Source organism: Rattus norvegicus, chromosome 9 (assembly GCF_021556685.1).
Source record: "Rattus norvegicus strain SHRSP/BbbUtx chromosome 9, alternate assembly SHRSP_T2T, whole genome shotgun sequence".
Taxonomy (NCBI): Eukaryota; Metazoa; Chordata; class Mammalia; order Rodentia; family Muridae; genus Rattus; species Rattus norvegicus.
Window position 1 is genome coordinate 19,025,299 of NC_141542.1, and position 7,250 is coordinate 19,032,548.

Below are 7,250 nucleotides of genomic sequence, written 5' to 3' on the forward strand. Positions count from 1 at the left end.
GTGGTAAAGTTGCTTTAAAAATAAACCGTTGGATATTAGTACGGTAAGTAATTCTCCCTGAAGGAAAAACCAGACACCAAGAACCTAGACCACTGCTGTCCAGGAGAAATTTCTAGATGATAGAAATATTCTATATCTGCGGTGTTTCTGGCTATGGATTCTGGCTGGCTGTTTGCCTCCTGGTTTGCCTGCTGTGACTAAAGAGGCAGATTTTAGTTCTAAGTTTAGTTCATCTCAAATAGCCATGTGTGACCAGTGGGTGCCATTTGGACAGTGTAGCCACAGAAAACTGAAGCAGTGTAACCAAAGACTCACCTAGGAGTCAGTTGACCTCCTAGAAGTGACTTGGGAAAACGTTGGCAATGATAGCCTCTTGGGGAGCTCACCTTCACCAAAAGCAAACTGTGAATCCTCTACTCTTCTGCAATAGTCAGAATGCAACTGGTCTCACACCCACCACAACCCTCACCAAAGACACTTGAGAGGGAGCTGAACCCACTGTGTGCTTTAGATTTCAGTTTAGAAAGCACTTCCTTCAAAGTGGAGCAGACTGAGATTGCCAAGTCCTTTGCGTGGCTCCAGGGACTTGGGCCTGACCAGGAGTGAGGAGGAAATGAAGAATGACATTGGACACACATACATGGGGAAGGCTGGGTCCGTGAGCTGGAGAAAATGCAGCATCCCAGAAGCTCAGCATGTTTATTATATAGAGCTGGCCAGGAAGCAGGGCTGTTGCACAGGGAAACAAGTAGGTGGGCATTACATGCAGATAAACAAGGAGGGGAGGACTATGCATATGTAACTGACAAGGGGTAGATTTAGCTAATCTCAGTAGGAGCAGTCTCTGCAGGGAGCAGTCTTCAGGCTGTAAACATCCAGATGGGGCCAGGGAGAAAGGTAGAGTAGACTTTTTCTGCACATGCTATCAATGTCATCCTGGGAAGGCTTTTGCATGTCTCTGAGCCTCAAGGGGCATGGGGGCCTTTGCCTTTTCCCCATGGATAAACGGCTTTGGGTCCATGGCATGGTCATATCAGGTTTATAGCACACATCCACTTAGGGCTGCACTTCCTCAGGGCTTCCTCTGTTCCCACAGTGAGATCTCAAAAGAAAAACAGAAACCAACAAACAAAATATGTGCTCAGTGAACTGGTTAATTCCCTAACTTATATGGATCCAGTGTCCTAAGTCTAGGACTTCCTCAAAGGCTACAGAAAATCCTGTGGACCTAAATAAGCAAGAAAAAAAAAAACAAAGACCCTTGTCCCCTCCACAAAAAATGAATGGGAGAAAAAATTATTAAAGTTTTCATAGAAAATTGTTTAAGAAAAACACACGGGAATTGTACTTAATAGAGTTAGTGTGCTGAGATGTGAGGCCCACTCACAGCATGCAGCATTTGGAAGTCTCAGACAACTTAACAGAAGAGGACTCCTAATTATTTTTTGTGACCACTCTCCATATACTACTCACAGCTTAATACTAACCTTCATAATTGAGTTGGGGACAGTATTCACCATAGCAGATAATTGAAGCATTTGTGCACACAGACAAATACAAACACACACACACAGACACACACACACACACACACACAAACATGCACACAAAACACACACACTCACACACACACTCACACACACACTCACACACATACACACACACTCACACATACACACACACAAAACACACACAAAACACAAAAAAAACACACACACAGTCAGGAGCACACACAAGAGAAATGCATATTCTATGAAGTTTCTTGGCATATTTTTATTTGTAAGCCTCAATGCTGGAGTATTCTTGGTTTTGCATAAAGTGGGGGGAAAAGTCAGGCTTCATTTTCCCCCTTTTGAAATGACAGATATCTGTGTGTTAAACAGACTCTGATGGCTGTCCAGGCTGCCTCGGCCTATTTGACAGCATCCAGGTCACCTTGGTCAGGACAGTGGTTGCTCTTCTTATTGGCAACTGGTTTGCATCACAAGAGTTTTCCACATCCTTACCAATATTAGAAGTTTGGTGACACAAGCAGCTGGACAAACAGTAAAATTATTGTGGTTTTGCCTTTCTGGAGGACATTAAAATTTACATGGTTTGCATATGGCTTTTTTTTCTTAGCATTTAGTCCTGCTTTAGCACTGTTCAAATGTGGCCATGCAGCCAGCATCCCTTTGCTCCCGGCTCTCAGCACCCCATTCCCGTCACTGATCTGATACATACTTGGTCCCAGAGATGGACAGCAGAGGGACTTGACACACAGCGTCCACTCTGCTCCAATGCTTTGCTTTTTGTAAATTCTTTACAATGGCTATTTCTTGATTTAGTATTCCTATGACCATGACATGTCTTGATATTTTGAGATACGATCTTATTACGCAGCCCAGGGTGGCCTTGATTTCCCAAATCTCTGGCCTTAGTCTTCCACCATTCCCTGATTCTCAGTTTGTTACTAGAGGTAGTTAAATGGCCCCATTTCCAAATCAAATGTTCTTCTGGCTTCATGACTTTGCCCTTTCCACAGACTTTTATTAATTATGCAAAGTAGATGGTGTTTAATGTTTAAATACTAGATATATTAACTCGTCAGACCCCAAGACAACTCTGTGAATTAAACACTCATTATCATCCTCACTGGGCTGATAAGGGAATTGAGTCACACAAGGTAAAATAACTTCTCCAGGGTTGAACATCCAATGGGTGTGAGAGCCAAGCTTTGAGTCCAACTACAAAGTAGATCGGCCTATAATATGTCTGCTGCTGCTGTATATTCAAATGGTAAATTCTGTACCCTAAGGTCTGGTTGCTCCAAGACAAGGAGATCCTCATGTATACCAGATTTTCTTTCTTTTTTTTTTTGCCTCCTAAGTTATCCCTGATTGGTTAATAAAATCCCTACAACATGGGCTGGGCAGAAGAGAGGGGACAGAGCAAAGTTTCCCTGGGCCTGGGGGCTCAGGCAGGGTCCACAAGGAGAGGGAAAAGACATGGAGGAGAAGGAAGGAGACAGCACCCCATAGGGTAGGTGGATCGTGAGTGTATTACCATGAGGGGCAGCCTGTCAGAACAGGAGTGAACCAGGCAGAGCATGGCAAGCAGTACCTTGGGGTTATGGACAGGGAAGCAGAAAAAATAGCACAGAGGGTTGATGTCTGCCCAGCTCTAGTACTTTAAGGCTTATTCTAAATCTAAAAGTTTTGTGTCTTTTATTTGGAAACTAAATGATCTACGGTGGGGGAGAAACCCCCTAATAATATTTACTGTAGCAATGGCCACTCAATTATTGTGGTATTTTAAATATAACACACATTGAATTTCACAATTCAGATGCTAGGCTTTTTATGTTTCCAATGTGACTGTACACCTGAGGTCATGTCTAGGTATAGAGACAGAACATGGCAGAAATGCCTAGAACATTTTAAGGTCATCACACTGACCACATGAAAGCCACAGGCTATACAGACTATGATGGATGGGGAGAAGGCTTAGTGCTCTCTGGAGTCCCCTTCCCTAGTCTTGGGATAAGACTTCCAGTAAGCCAAGACCATATTCCTCTTTCATTTCTCAAGGAGCCAGGGGTAGACCCACATATATGATTTCTTTGCCTGCAGGGTTGTTTTTTTTTCCAAGCGCTGCCCTGTTTGAGGACTTGGCAAAGGTAAGCACCATCAGAGGAAGGCCAGCATATGAATTCTGTATAACTCTGCTCTGACAGCATGTAGCACAATCCTATCATGTACTGGAAGCCTTGCTAGAAATATTAATCAACCTCTAGGATCAAAAGGAAACAACCCGAGGGCCATATGGCTGTAAAGCAAGTCTGAAACCATAGCCCAGTATGGAAGTTCAGCCTTGGATCTTACATCAAACTGCGATAGCACCCAAATGAAAAACGAAACTGAAATGGCAAGGTGACTGGTAATGACCTCATGGCAAGGATATCTAAGTCATGTGGAAAGATCCCAGTGCAAAGACACATGTCCACGAAGCTTTCACCAAGAATCCCTATTCTGTGTTCTACAACATTACACACACACACACAAAGAATACTCATTTATGGTCAGCTATGGGGATTGATTCTCTGGGAATCTGACTTTGAGATTGACATAGATGTATAAAGGTGTTTGACAAGTGCTCTTGGGGACCATGGCTGTGACAAAGAGGAGAGAAGAGGATGGGGCAGAGAGCACTCTGGCTCTAATGCAGTCACAAGGGTATGCAGGCAGCCCTGTGTGGGGCTCAGGAGCTGGCCTGACCCTGAAGTCTTAGCCTGCACTGGAACAAGCAGGAGGCCCGGCCTTAAAGTCTCCATTGGCTAAGGACGAGGTTCCTGGTCAGAACCCAGTTACCACATTGTAACCACATAGCCATCCCTTCTCCAATATCATTCTTCCTGAATTTCCAAGTCCTATCATGAGGATATTTGGAGCTCCACTCTGATCTTTTACTCATAGCAAACATAAAAATCAGGTGGATGGGCAGGGAGTGGAATGGCCTAAGGTTAGGCTAAACCTCAATTTTAATGTGTCCATAAGTTCAGGAGGGAGTCCATTGGCATTGTCATGTGTGGCTTCTGTGTTCTTATCCCGGGTGAGCTGACTCTGTGATACGATGCCACTTCACCTCACAGATGTCAGGGTGAAAATCATGTATGACTTTTCTGGGAAGAACTCTGCCTTTTCCTACCATCTGGAGTTATACAACATCTCTATGCACAGCTCAGAAGAGAGGGGTGGAGATTGTGGAGGCCTTAGAAGTTGAGGATCTTTTCTGATTAAGGCACATATTTTTTCCTATGTAATTTTCTCCTTGTTCTTTCCCTAATGATGGTTGACTTCATTCCTGGCCTGAAGTCAACTGGATTCCAAGGTATTGGATTAGGGAAGCCCCTATTTTTGAGATGACAGGCCCAGCAAGGGATCCCACTGCATACAGGTTCCTATTCCCAAGGAAGTTGTTGCTCCAGAATCACAGCATGGGGGCAACAGCACAGGATATCTCCCAGCTTTCTCTCCTGCACCTGCTGCAACTGTAATAAGGCTGTTTGTTTGTTTGTTTGTTTGCTTTTTATTGGAAATACCTAAAAGCTGGTCAGAGTTAATACATGCCTTTAATACCAGCACCCACAAGGTATTTTTGTTTTTGCTTTTGTTTTTGTTTAATTTCATTTCATAATTTCTCTATATTTGAGTTAGGATTCTTATTGTTTTCTTTGGTAATTCCCTCTAGCTATTCAATTTGTATATAGAATGTAAAGCCATGCTCTGCATGGTCCTCTTATTCATGTTAAGGATTTTATTCTTACCACCAATGCCACAGATGAACACAATATTTACTTTCAAATCAGGGAAACAGGCATAAAGAGGAGAGCTATGTTGTTTGGTCTCAGGTAAGCAGGCAATCAGGAGTGTAGGATGGCTTCCCAACGTTTTGGATTAGGTAAGCTTCTGTTATTGAGATGAAAGGCCTCTGCTGAAACCTTCAGTTAAGTAACAAAGAGCCTGTAAAGACTGAAAGAGTGGTTGCACCTTGAAGGTGAAGGCTGGCACTTCAGTGCCTCTGCAGCCTGAGGCAGAGTAATTTTGGGAAGACAAGAGCACTTGGCCAGAGATCATAGGGGACTGCATTTTGCTTGAGCCCTGAGACCTGGATGAGAGGAGGCCTCCACAGTCCTGATAAAGGGAAGCAGAGTCACATAGATGTGAGGGAACAATGGATCTGTGATCTGCATGTTATCCATTTCATTTATCTTTGCTGTGTACATAGTATATGTAAACGACAAGGGCATCCTACTTTATCACATCTAGTCTCTCTAGATGTTAAAGCATGTGCAAGTGTAAACACGGTAGAGTTAGTTCAGCAATACATTGTGTCCCATTCTGTTAAAGACCTTTATTTTATTTCTATTTATATATTTTTTCTTTTTCACTTTACGTTCTGCTCACTGACTACTGATACTTAATTACTCTCTCCCACAAACCTTCCCCAATTCTCCTGGCACAGTCTTCTCTGAGTGTATGAGGGCCAACTGTCTCAGTACCTCCCTTCTTTTAACAAAGCCTTTCCTGGGGGCATTGGTGAGGATGCTGGTTTTGAATGCCTTGGACTTGGCTTTGTTCATGCTCCAGTTGGCTGGCTTTGAGAAGTTTGTGAAGAACTGTCTGTGAACTTGGTACTTCATCCAGGTGCTACACAAGAGGTAGTGGTTTTGTTAATATTTTTGAGAGTATATTTCAATCAAACCTCTCCTACTAATATCCTAACAATGACAAAGGTAATGGGAGGCTACACATCTATTTCATTAGTTTTCAGTTCTTCTCAGAGCAGCAGTGTAGAAGCCCACAAAGCTGGCATAGTGAAGTGAGGTCACGCAGGGGTCCTAAGAGCACAGTCCTACTTTCTTAGAGTAACTCCTAGGGACTTACCATATCCATACACCCGTAGCTCCATATGCACTGGACCCCAGTGAAGTGCTCAACATTCATTGCTTTTTTACTCAGTTTGCCACAAATGTTAGAAATCTGAAAAGTTCAGCAAATTTGAAGGTGTGAAAAACTCCCAGTGACTGGAGTAAGCTCAAACAGTCTGTGACAACGAAGAAATGATTAAGTATCCAAGAGAGAAGACCCTCACCAGGATCGTAGTCCTATTCCAGTAAGAATATTTAATAATAAGGCTTCAGGTGAAAAGATAAATTAGGAGGTCTAGGCCAAATATTTTATCCTCTGCCCTCAGGGTTGCAGCCATTCTGTCAGACTTTCCTGGCCTCTGTCACAGGATCAGAGTTCTCACCTGGAAGCAGGAATATCTGGAAGGCACATAATACATATCCACAGATGACTCTTTGGGTACAAACTGACAGGCAACTTCAAGGCTTAAAGTTATTCTCTCTCTCTCTCTCTCTCTCTCTCTCTCTCTCTCTCTCTCTCTCTCTCTCCCTCTCCCTCTCTCTCTCTCTCTCTCTCTCTCTCTCTCTCTCTCAGCTTGAGGCTGCACACACTCTGCATTCTTTTGTGCACTCTGCCTTTTTTATTGCAGTTTTCTTTTCTCAAACTCCCACAATCATTCACACATCTGTTCATTACCCTTTCATTCTCACACACACTCTTCATACACACCTAACACATATCTCACACACACCACATGCACTCTCCTGTCACGCACACGTGCACTCTTCATACACACCTCATACATAACTCACACACACCACATGCACTCTCCTGTCACGCACACACACAATCTTCATACAC